General features: G+C 41.3%; 1 pseudogene; it reads right to left on the bottom strand.

Moving 5' to 3' along the window:
- Nucleotides 1–5,818: 5,818 nt before the first annotated feature.
- Nucleotides 5,819–7,838, bottom strand: LOC114620412 (annotated as a pseudogene).
- Nucleotides 7,839–13,271: the final 5,433 nt, after the last annotated feature.

Genomic DNA, 13,271 nt, shown 5'->3' with positions numbered 1-13,271 from the left:
AGAGAGAGAGAGAGAGAGAGAGAGAGAGAGAGAGAGAGAGAGAGAGATTGATTTTCCTCTGTAAGTGAGTGTCATTACTGAAGTTTTTGAGAGGGCATAGACTACTTGCCTTCATGTATTTAATGGTTTTGAATTTTGAAGCTGGAGGAAAATGTCATCCAATTTTACATCAGTGACAATTTCTTAATCATAGATTCTGCTTAGGAAACTGGTGAAGGTGAGGTGAGTCCTTTGGGGGGAGGGCTGTCTCTGAAGGGGCAGTTTCAGGGGCTCCTGGACCACCAACAGCATCTGTGGCCATCAGCAAATTAACCTTGTCCTAGAAGTTTGTTCTTGTCAAATGCAGATGTGGCAATATTTACACAGCAAATATTTTTAGAGCACCTGCACTGCCCAAAAGCTCCATGTGAGAACACAGTTGCATACCTCAGTCATCCTTTCGGACAATTCTGATGCATGCATGGATTTACAACACACTGGCTTAAGTCAAACATGTGCTGCGCTCAGCCTCTGTCCCCAGAAGACTTATTTTGTCCGATGGAAGTTCAAACATGAGTGCAACACACACTTCTCTTGGCCGTTCTTAGAGCTAGACAAAGAAGAGGTCCTGTGGTTTGAAGATGAGAGGTGTGGTGTATGGTATGGATAAACATTTCCAGTCTTACAAAAGGGAAATTCTTCTATTCACACTCACATGTTTATGGCTCCCAGCATGCGTGACACACTAGGGCAGTGGCTTCACTTCAGTCAGTAGGGTCCTTTGGACATAGGTCCCAGCCTATGTGCTCCAATTACTTCGCTGAGTAATAGAAGGACTTTAGCTTTAATTTTTTTTGTTAGTCTTTCCATTAGAGTTGTGAGATTTTTATTAAAACACCATCTCTGTGTGGACCTTATGAAACTAGAGGAGAGAAAATTCACTCTGGGGTGGCGTCTTTTAACTTCCAATTGCTGCTCTGAGTGGAGATAGATCAATTTTTGTTACTAATCAGCCACTCTGCTAACAATTTCTTTGAGACACATTTATTTCACAACTAGTAGAGAAATCTTTTCTCTGAACAGTCTCTAGGTTTAGTATTCACACAAGAAACAGTTTTTTGCAAGTCATTGTTCTCTGGAATAGTTGCATGGAGCCTTGCCTTAACTTACTTGTAAAGTCTAACTATATTTACACAGTTACTTATGAAAAATAAAACTAGGCATTATTCAAACCAATGTATAACTCAATTATTTTTAAATATATATATTGCTTGAAACTAATTTCTTTTCACCCTCTCTTTCCTCCATTAAACCCCTCCCATACCCCTCTCTTGCTGAGTTGGTTTTTGTTGCTTGTATGTGTGTGGATTCAGGAATGGCCACTGCATCAGAGAACTATTAAGAGAGCTCATCTGTGGGAGAGACTAATTTTCCTTCTCACAGCGGGCAATAGTTGCCTGTCTAGGGGTGGAACCCTTCGAAGAATTTCCCCTTCCACATTAACCATTAATGTTGTCATTCTTCTGGTCTTTTTTTTTTTTTCTGCAGCCATTTCTAGGAGAGACTCACAGAAGACTTGCTGGTTCTGGCTCTTACAGTCTTGCTGCCCGATGCCCACAATATTCCCTGAGCCATGGATGAAAGAGCTGTGGTGATGTATCTGTTGGGATGGAGCATCTGTTGATCTCTGTCACATCCCTTGTGGTTCTCTGTGATGGCTTCCTTTTGCTTCTTTGATGAGGAATGGTGGTCATACTCATCCAAGAAAGGGGTGTGAGTTTTGGAAATAGGCTTGTGGGATTGTCAATGGCAGAAAAGGTTCAGTCGTATTATAGGACATAATACAAGCATCTTTTTAGAAGTGTCTGTCTTTTACAGAACTTGTAACACAAGAAACGTTTAGAAAACAATTATAAGAGAAAAGGCAAGATGCAAAATTGTTTATGAAAAAATATGTAAATGCATAAAATACTCGAACGTGGTGCAGCTATTGGGAGTTAGGGTTGAGATCAATAAACATCTTAACAAGGAGCATATAGTATTTTAATAAGAATAAAATATTATTCCAATTTAAAGATCTCCTGATCCAATTGCCTTTCCATGACTGCATCTGTCCTCTAGAGACCAAGCTCTAAATACCCGAGCCTTTTGAGGACCATTTTATATCTAGGCCATAACATAGATATTTGAGTAGACAGGGTTTTTTTTTAATGATGTATTCATATATCATTAATGATAATACATTCTTTGGAAGTTTTGTCTTTCAAGGTACCACTTTTAAGGTCCATTGTTGTCACACTGAAAAAGGAGCAGAAGGTTCATGTTACAGAGTATGTTCTCAATAATATTCATTAAAGAAATGAGCAAATGAGTCTGAGATGGTACCCCAGGCTGTAACAGTGGACAGCTCACTGCCTCGCCACTTTCACACTCAAACTCTTAGATATCTCTGTTTTATCATTAAACTTATATATTTTCTGTAATATTTTGCAAATATTTATTCATATTTTTTCTAAGCATTCTCTCAGAAGATAGCCTCATTAAGATTGACCACAATTGAATCCACTATATAAAAAATGAGTTACTTGTTAATTTGTCAGTTTTCAGCCAATAAAAATTATTAGACTGAATTTGCACACAATTGTTTAAAAACACAAAAAAACATGAGCCTTCCCTGCTGTTCATAGCTTGGCAGCCAAATTCATGGACATTATATAACACACAATGCTCAGAACCTTGCTTCCTATTGCCTTCTTGGTGAAATGGTTGAAACTCTAAGGTTCCATAACCTAGTCCTCACTGGGCTAGAGCCCTGTGAGGTCTTAGGTGGTAGATACTCTTAAATCTAGGAAAACAAGGTGACAGGCCCACCCACTTAGAAAAACAACTCTGTCTTTCACAGTAGTTAACCGTTTTATCCATTTGGTTCTTATTTCGGGTATTAGCTGCTTTCCTCAACTCTCTCCCCTAGAAAGTTTGTCCTTTTCAGCAGATGCAAGCTAATTAGCTTATGGTATCTCAGGATAAAAAGTATCCTTTAAGCATTTAAGATTTATTATTTATTTATTTTTCCCTATGGTTTTATGCTAAAAAAGAGGCTAATTTGGGGGAAACGTAAATATAATACAACAAGAACCAGTTTAAAACTCAAACTAAAATGTACACACACATAACACACTTTACACACATAACTACACATACACACATACACACAAGTCAGTTTGACAAATACACAAGCAATGTTGTCTGATTATAATTGGCTACAGGTGAACATTAATACAGACTTTGAGTTTCCTGGAAAATATAGCCAAAAGAACAACTGGTTCCGTAGCATTCACTGTCCATGAAAGAAAATTTGAAGAGTTTCCAAAGCCTGTGTGTGGTGTACATATGATCTCAGTAATAGTCTCATACGGGATATGGATCAAGGTTTTACATGGCTGCTTCTTGAATCTATACAAACAAACCAGTTTTCATGATACTGAGAAATTATCCAGGGACAGCACTCTCTGTTGAATCAAGAGTCCAAAGGTTGTTTTAGCTTTTTGTCATAAACTATGACTGCATTAAATGGCAGAAAGACAGAGAGCTGTATCATCAACTATCCATCTAACAATAGACATAGGTATGAAATGTTTTTTTAAATGAAAAGACAGTCTGGCCAAATACCATAAAATCAGCCAAACAGTGGGCTTAATGTTTTTCACTTTGCAGATCTTGTACATAAAACTAGGTTTTCTCAATGAAAGTGTGAGATTACTATAGACTTGCTTTTGATGACTGTCTAAGGGTCAACTGGTACCTTCCATGGTTATATATGTACCTACAACAGAACGGGACAAGATATGTTCAAAATATCCAATAAAATACAGTTAAACTAAAAATAAGTCTATTCAATCTGTATTCATCAGTTAAAATCAGGTGTAGGAGGGTTAACCAGTATTGTTGAGTTTAGAAAAACAATAATACACTATTGATGCCCATAATTTGAAGAACATTTTAATATCACAAACACTAATCAAACACCAGAGATTGTGATCACATTTGTTGATGTTTTTCAAGATGAGCAAAAAACGCTGTTTACTTATAATGAGGGGTAATTCATGTGTCAACTTGACTGGTAAAACCAATGGAATGTTTAAGGAAGAGATCGGCCTGAGAGTGGGTGAAGAAAGACCTCACCAAGGTGGATGGGCAGCAAAGTAGAGATGAAAAGAAGAAGGGATGTCAAGTTTCTTTCCAAGCCCATCTTCTCTGCCCTTGGACTTTGGAGTTTCCAACTCTTTAGATGGTCAGGCTTGGACGGGGAATTACATTACCACTTCTGTCTTCCTCAGATTCTGAGTTTAGCTGAGAACTATGTTAGTTTTTCCAGTTTGTAGTTGGAGGACCCAGAATGGCAATGGTGACAGTATTTCTTGATAGCTCTGCTTACATTTATGTAAAATCAAGGTAATTTAATAAATTGTTTTATTTTTTTTAAAACGCAAATAAATGCCACCTCTATCCAGTTCACCTCTATCAAGTTTATAAAAAATAGGGTTTATTTTATTAAAACCTCCTAAAATTCTATCTTGCCATCTCTTACCTACCTGCCAAGAAAGATACTCAATCATGTAGCTTCTGTTGGCTGCCCCATTTCCTCTCCATCTCTTGCTCCAAGTCAGCTGTCATTGAGAGTGGTCGCCTATCTGGCTGTTGGTCCACACTGATTGCCACTGAGGTGTCAGGATCAATGTTAGAATTTCTATGAACTCAGTCATCTTCATCTGTTACCAGGTTGAGCTGGGAGGAAATCTCTCTGCCACTCATCTGTGCCCAAGCACTGTCTCTGCCATGTTTCTGGGATTTTTCCAGAGGGAGCTAGGAAGAGGAAAGAGAACTAACTGGCTGGCTAAGAGCCGAGTCCTCACCACCTCCATCCCAGGCTGCAGAGCCCTATCTCCTGGTCTACATGTCTAAGAGGAATTTGTAAGGCTTTCTTTTCTTGAAAAAAAAATTATTTTTGCTTCTCATTTCTGAACTTAAATTTTTTTGTCTACATATTCCCTAAACCCATTCTCCCCTACAGAGTTTTAGGAAATGAACACCGGAAAGATTTTAAAAACATGTCAAGTTCTCTAAGCAGCCACCTCCCTCTGGTACCAACTATGTTAAGGAGTAAAATAGAAGAGAGAAAAATAAACATAGCATCTCAAAATGTGGCCCTCCCTTACCTGTACACAGTGTTGTGGAGATTTTCAGACTTGTTTTTGTTCTATAAGAAAAGCTGGAAGTGGTGAACCTGAGGCCAGATGCCTTGTACCATCCAAGGGTGATGATTTTGGGTTTTTTTGCTCTTTGTTTTGTTTTCATTGTGAAAAAGTCTTTATTTTAAGAAAAAAATTTAGTTAACAAAAAATTTAACAAGTTTCACTTAGCAAAATACACCCAAAAGGAAATCACAGTACAAAGAAAGCTTTAAGTCAAGGCCTCACCAATTCCTACAGTATTAGTATTGTGTCTCAATTCTCAAAACTAACTTTTAAAAAGCTTAAACTTAACCTAAAGATTTTAAATGAAAATATAAACTAGAATGAACATTTGAAATGCTTCTCTCTGCATCAGGGATCTAGCACCGTCGAGTTCTCCAGAAAAGTACATGTCTCCAGTGTGTTCACTGTGGTGTGCTTAAAGATCCACTCAACACACTTAAACTACTTAACTCAGATAGCATCACTCTTAAGTATACTACCAAAAACGTTAATTGAGAAAAGCGGAAGAAAATAGTTTTAGTTTACTCAATATTACATGCTAGAAGAAGAGTTTGCATGAGAAACACTGAAGAGGTAATTTTTTTAATCCAGATTTCACAAACTCATGGTGCAAAGTGGGTCCCCCAGCTTCCTCTAGTTATAAACTGCTCTTGACTGCTTATTGGCTGCCTGTGAAATTTTGATTGAAATAACTCAAATGTTCCTACAATACTAATCATATTCATCCATGCTGTTCTGACCGCTGTAGCTGCCCCGTAACAGCCACTCACTGACTGGCTCTCCAGGCCACTGTGAGTTGCCCGGGGAGCTGACACGCCCATGCCCTGCATCACCTGACTGCTATAAGCCCCATTGCTAGCCCCTGTTGTTGAATTCAGGAAGAGTTCTATGTATCTGTGCTGCATGTTGGCCCTGTCCTTGGACATAGCTGCCACTGCTTCTTCATGAGTAGCAAACTCAACATCAGCTTCTCCCGTCACTCTTCCATCAGGACCAATCTCAACATGAACTCTCACAGGGTTGAGTGGAGAGAAGAAGTTGTAAATGTGTTCTCCGTTGCTTTGTAGGGCAGCCCTCTCATGTGGACACAGTGGCTGGTGGTGCTCTGCACTGTGAACTCGCTGTCTCCGTATCTGTGGTCATACATTCCTGAGAGACAATAGTTGAGGTCTCTCCCAAACAGGTCAGTGGTGAAGCCATAGCCATCACTGAGGCCACTGTATTCTTCATAGCCCCCATAGGCTGCACTATAGGCACCAGACCCCATCCTATCCAGGCCTGCCTGTTGCCACCAGCGGCCACAGTCGACCAGGTTCACCTTAAAGAGAGGCTGGGAATGGGAGGAGGGCGGGAAGAGATGAAACCAGGACAAAGGTTTCTGATCGAGGCTCAGTGCTTTAATGTTCAACTTTCAATTTAAAGGGGATAACCCACCCCCACCCCCAGAGTTCTTTCTTGCTTCAGCCGGCTGGGGATGAGCGTTGGGGGTGAGCGGAAACCATCCTGCTAGAGGTGAGAGGAATCCATAGGTAATCACAGGCCGGAGATGTCTCTAAGCAAGCTCAGCAGGAAGTCTATTCTTCTCAACTTGTGTACCAGGCTACAGGCAGCCAGAAAGGCGCCAAGGGCAAAGCAAGCACTGCCTCCGCCAAGGGCAGGAAATGCCTCCAGGCCATACCTCCAGAGTCCTATTGTTTGGTCTATCATGGTAAACAAGGTCTCATCTCTTAGGCCTGCTCAAGGCTGAGGGAAGGGCACACCTGCCTGTTTCACAATGCAATGTACCTCCCGTCTGTGTCAGGCCTGTCATAAGGCCCAGGCCTCTGCACAGACATAAACTTCAGAGGTGGATCTGAGTATGACCTAACTTCCTCCTGACTGCTCTTGAACACTTCAATATACCTGTGCCCTATTCTCTCCTTGTGCTTCCCTAAAGCTTTCTCAGCTAACTCTTGTGAGGCAAACTGAACAAAGGCCTCCCCTGTAATCTTGCCTTCCAGGTCCATAGGTAGTGTGATCCCGTTTGGCACAATTTCCAACCCTGAGAAGAACTGAACGATTTCTTCCTTTGTGCATCCAAATGGGAGTCCCCGAAGCCTCACAAAGCCATCATTGGCACTGTTGGCGCTGTGTAGACCACTGTGCTTCAACACCCAATCCATCTCGGTTCTGTGTGACTTGAACACCTCAATATACCGGTGTCCCATGCTTTCCCTGTCTTTTTTCAGAGCCAATTTTACATCATCTTCTGACTCAAGTTCAACAAAAGCCTCACCACTCTGCCTGCCTTCTCTAGTATAAATGAAATGAACACTTGTGACCCCATGATGCAGTCGGAGAGGAAGTTTTGTACGTCCTCAATTGAGCAGGACCAGGGTAGGCCACGGATTTTGACCACATAGACTTCATCTCCCTCAGGGCCCAGCATCATGGACACTTGACAGGGCTGATGTTACACAAGCTTGGGCAATTTTTTTGTAGCTTAAAGAACCACCACAGATGCCTTCTGTAGGAAACACTTCATGGAAGATAACAAGTTTTCCAGGGGGGGAAGGTAGAAGTGACTTCTATTTTCAATAATGAACGCAGCTTACAAACCCAAACTCCACCTGACGCCTTAAAAACGCAGAGGGCTTTTCCGGGGAAAGTCCAGGTGCATCTTCTTTTTGTTCTCAACCTTCAGGAAGACGAGGCGCGGTCCTACTTCCATGATGGAGCCAGAAGGATGCCAAGGGTGATGTTTTTAAGGCTTTGCTGGAGTGATGCTGCACAGCATAGGTTATTTTAAGCATCCTTTAATCTTTCCCTGTGTCCCCAGCAGAACAGTGATGTCTGTCATCCTGCTAAAGCACAGGGCTAATATTACCACTAATGATATTACTTATGAATGACTGAATGCCCAACTCTCGAGAGAACAGAGAGGAAAGAGAGGCTACTTAAGAGATAACAGTGGAGCAGCAGCAGCAGGAGGAGGAGGAAGAGGAGGACGAGCAGGAGGAGCTCGAGGAGGAGGAGGAGGAGGAGGAGGAAGTTTACTGGGATAGTTATAGAGAGATAAGTTGCAGAAAGAGAACAAGCCAGAGAATGCAAAGGAGCCAGCAAATTAAAACAGGTTGACAAAGTTAGTATAAGGCCAAGTCGAGCAATTCAGTCAGAGGTTGAGAGAGAAGTTGTAGCCGCCTGCGGCCACGAGTCGAACGGGTTCACCTGGAAAGAGGGCTGGGAACGAAAGGGGGACGGAGAGCAAGAAAAGATGAAGCCAAGACAAAGTTCTCTGATCAAGGCTCGATGGTTTAATGTTAAGCTTTCAATTTAAAGGGGAACACCCCGCCCGAACCCTTCCTAGTTTCAGCCAGGAGAGATGGGTGGGATAATCCGTTCTTGGTTATGGGTCACAGCCGGAGATGTCTCAAGGCAAGCCCAGGGGCAGTTCTTCTTTCAAGTTCCTGTAGCAGGATCTACGTGTGGACAAGGTGGGTGACTCCACCTAGGTGTCTATTGATATGCAGCCAAGGTGGTTAGTTCCACCTAGGTCCTATTATCTGGTCTCTAGTGGTAAACAAGGCCGGCTCAAGGCTGGAGGAAGGGTACAAGAGGTCAGATTGAATCAGTCCTCTGAGTTTGAGCCAGAACAGCTGAGTTGAACCAGCCAACAGAGTTCAGAAAGAACTAGAAAGAGTGAGGTTATTCAGCAGTAAGTCTCAGAAGCTGAAAACATCCTAGGCCTGGATTAGATTGTATGGCGGCTAGAAGCTTCCAGGACTAGGCCTAAGGTTAGCAGACTGAGGCTTAGGCCTTGGATATGACAATCAATACAGGAGAATAAAAATTACTATTACAACTTTTCATGTAAATATATTGCATTTATGATAGGCTATGAATAACTAAAACAAAAACTGATGGTCAGTAAGCTACTTTGAAAATTCTAACTTGATAGCAAAGAAATCTGGCTGTTAGACGTTTAGAAGGTGTGGGAACAGTGATCTGTACTTGACACGACCGTCATCCTTTTGGGTCAGAAGCTGTCAGCATGACATCATCCATCCTGGCCCAAAGCCAAGGCACGAATGTGAACAAAATTGTACATCAAGCCGACAGATAAGGGACTCTAAGACTTAACACGTTCTCTGGGACACGAGGCTGCTTTCTGGCAGTGTTAATCTTTAGTCGGTCTCTGTTTGCTCTGTGCTCCTTTCGTACCTGTCATCAATAGATGAAGCGAAGAAGTGCAGTCGAGAAATGATGAGAGTCTGCCCAATCACCCATGAAACTTTAAGAATCTCTGAATAAAATTCACCCACGGAACAAGCTGGAGTTGATGGATTCACTCTCTGAGCTGTTGGGTGATATTCATTTACAAGAAGGACCTTCCTTTACATCCCTCTGGATTAAAAAAAAAAATCACACTTCTGAACCAGTTGTCACCTGAACAGGGTCTTGATCTTACGGCATATGTGGCATGCCTGCTTGTTCCTCAGGTCATAGGTCACACCTCCAGCACCTCAACTCCAACATCTCAGAACACACTTGGGACACCTGATTGTACTCCAGGTCAGAAGTGATATTTATAGATAAATGTATATACCATATATACCACTGTTTGGGACAGATTAACTTAGACGATTAGACTTATCTATTTATGTCATTATGCTCCCACTGTGCCTACAGGCAAAAATTCAGCAGGCATCACTATACATAGGAATATGGGATGGCTAGCCCTGAAAACTACTATGGGGTGTTACAGACATGGGGAAATGCATAGGCAAACAAAACATTCCTTTTTCACACAGGGTTTTCTGTCTCCCTGCATAGCAGGTGGAGTACATGGAACTCACTGTGTCTGTGCCTTCTATAAGACTGTACTGGAAGATGTACTCTTGGCTGCCTCCCTGCTAGCAAGCTCAAGTTTCCCACACACTCAGCCAAATCACTGTTACCCTTTATCATGTAAGTACCATATCTAAGAGCTCATCTTGGTGGGAATCCTCATCTATTTTATTCTGCTCCCAAGTGAGACCTCCAGATACATCCGTGCAAATAGAAGCCCTGGCCACACACATACAAGTATATGTCTATTAAGCCAAAAGACCATTGTGATGGATTGAATATGCTTGGCCCACAGGGAATGGCACTATTAGGAGGTGTGGCACTGTTGGAGGAAGTGTGTCATTGTGAGGGTGGGCTTTGAGACCTTCCTCCTAGCTGCCTGGAAGCCAGTCTTCTCCTGTCTGCTCTCTGAACAAGATGCCAGAACTCTCAGCACCTCCTGCACCATGTCTACCTGGATGCTGCCATGCTTCCTGCCTTGATGATAATGGACTGAACCTCAGAACCAGTAAGCCAGCTCAATTAAATGTTGTCCTTTAAAAGAGTTGCCTTGGTTGTGATGTCTTTTGAAGCAATGAAAACCTAAGATGACTGTATAGATTTTTTTTTTTAAGTCAGTGCTAAAAGATCAAATGACTATATCTACTGTGTGCACTGTTTTAACAGTGGCTGCTTACTGTGTGAATGTTGCCGACAAGACAAACACAATGGTTGCTAAACCATTTAGGTGTATGTGATCCAACAACCCAAGTCACTGCCTCGCAGTCAGTACCAGGCCTTTCAAACCTAGCACTTGTATCATTTCAGAAATAAGTGGGTGTCACTCCAGTCTATACTGTTATGGTATAACAACGCAATGCTCGCCTCTCAACACACATATACACACTCAGGCTCACACACACGGGGTGGGGGGGGGACAGAAAATAGCCACAAATCTCTCAACAAATCTGTATAAACAAATTTAGATTATTAGAGATATGGAACAGGGTGGAATATAGGAAACTGGTCTGCAGGGTTTGACATGTTTGTTACCATTTCAGTACAAAAGCCATCATGATAATTAACAAGACACCATGACCTATAGGCAAGGCAAGGACATAAACTATATGTGTAAGTGATAAGATCTGGATACTGAGATTATTAACATATGTTCCTCAGAAGAGGTGTGGCCCCTTAGATACAAGTGATTCTGGAAGCGATCCCATCCACTGCTCCTGGTTGCCTATTGCTGTGTAGCAAACAAAAACACAAAACCAATCAACATGTACAATCAAGGAATGGTAGGTGTGTGGTGGAATGGTGTCCTGATAGCACAGTGTTCTGCAAGGAACCCACATAAGACTCACTTACTGGGCAGGCTGCATTTGCTGGGGGTAATTCTTTGAGCTGTGGGCACCCTCACATTCAGATGACATGGTTCTATGTCTCCCCAGGAATCTACACTTATATTTGCAGAAATCTATGATGACTTTTTCGCCTAATTAAGGGGATGTCAGATGTGTATATCATAGCATCATTTTCTGACATTTGCTATTATGGTATCTGCTGTATTTAAAATGTGTGCTCATAAGATGCTATTTTATTTGAAGAACATAAGGCAGCATTTTCTTGAATGAATTCACTGTTCAGACATCTCATTCAGATTATCCGTTGTCTAAATTAGTGTCAGTTAGTGAGCTTTCTCTTAGTAGACTTTCCCCAGTTATAAACGGGCCCTTCCTCCTATCTGAAGGGAGACACTGAGCTCACAGGGATAGTGGAATGCATTCAAGTTCAATGAACGCCCCTGATTGAGACACAGGTGCAGCTTAACCTTAACCTTGCAACTCAACCCAGCACATGGGCACCTTCTCTTTTCAGTCTATACTCATTTTAAGGAATTAAATATTAGTTGAAAAACTTTGATTTGTTTAATTTTATAACCAAAATAAAGAAAAATGGAAGTTTATGAATATGCTATTATGTATAAAATGCATATATTTAACATATGCATTTTGATGCATTTGAGCATATGCTTTCCACAATGTCTCCCTCCACAATGGCTCCAGCTCAGTGGTATACACCGCCTACTTAGCAAGTATAGGAACCTGGGCTGGATCCCCAGCGCCAAATATACAAGTTTATTTCAAGGTATCCAACATAACATATCAAACTATCACTCCCACAGAGAGAAAACTATGTTTAAGTACTGTAAATCAAGAACAAAAGCTTAAAGAAAAAATGCTTACAACACATTCAAGCAGTAAAGCATGCATAGCTTTAATGTGAAAAGAGATTTAATTTAATTGTTACTATTATTTTCCTATATGTATGTGTATGTTCATACATGTGTACGAGTAGGCACATGCCACTTCTCGAGATTGGAAGTCAAAGGACATCTTTGAATATAAATCCTCACTTTGCACTGTGATTGAGACAATGTCTCTCTTGTTCACTGCTTCATAAGTCAGACCATCTGTCTGGCAAGGACTGGAAAGTCTTTTCTTTCAGCTTCCCATTTCGTAGAGGGAGGGGGACTCTGGGTTCACAGATATGTGCGCTACTGCATTTGACTTTTCTAGGAATCTAAACACCAGTTGTTAGGCTTGTACCATAAGTGTTTTACCCCCTGAGACCTGAAAGGAGCTTTTAGACAGTTGATTAAAAAATACAGGAAATGAAAAGATGACCATAAGACTTAATAAAACATTTGAGGAAGGAATGCATATGTCAAATAAGTTATTAAAAATAAAAGTCAGATTTCTGATGACCAGAAAAGAAAAGCAAAAGTATGTCCTGTTAGGCTTTAAGATCAGTATTAATAAAGAGAAAAAGGAATAGTGTGTGTGTGTGTGTGTGTGTGTGTGTGTGTGTGTATGTGTGTACGGACATACATATATTTCTTAGCCTTGTCTGCTGAAAGAGTCTAGAAACAATAATTTCTTGGATATCCTGGCACACAGATGTTTTCTGACTATCTTTTATAAATATAAGAGAATGATAAGTTATCTCTCTGCTAGTGAAATGAGCCAATTCAAGCCAGATTAAAATATATATAAAGACAGGTTTCTTGGAAAGCTGCTCTCAGGCAGGCAATTTCACAGGCCCAAGGAAAGAGGCCAGGGAAGTCTCCAAGGGAAAGGAGGAAGAGGGGAGGGGAAAGAGAAAGAGATAAAGGACATTCAGAGAGAGGAAGATAGAAAAGAAGAGGAGAAGAGAGGAGAGGAGAGG

Source organism: Grammomys surdaster, unplaced genomic scaffold (genome assembly GCF_004785775.1).
Source record: "Grammomys surdaster isolate TR1022 unplaced genomic scaffold, NIH_TR_1.0 168, whole genome shotgun sequence".
NCBI classification, from domain to species: domain Eukaryota; kingdom Metazoa; phylum Chordata; class Mammalia; order Rodentia; family Muridae; genus Grammomys; species Grammomys surdaster.
This window is presented reverse-complemented; position numbering and strand designations above follow the sequence as displayed.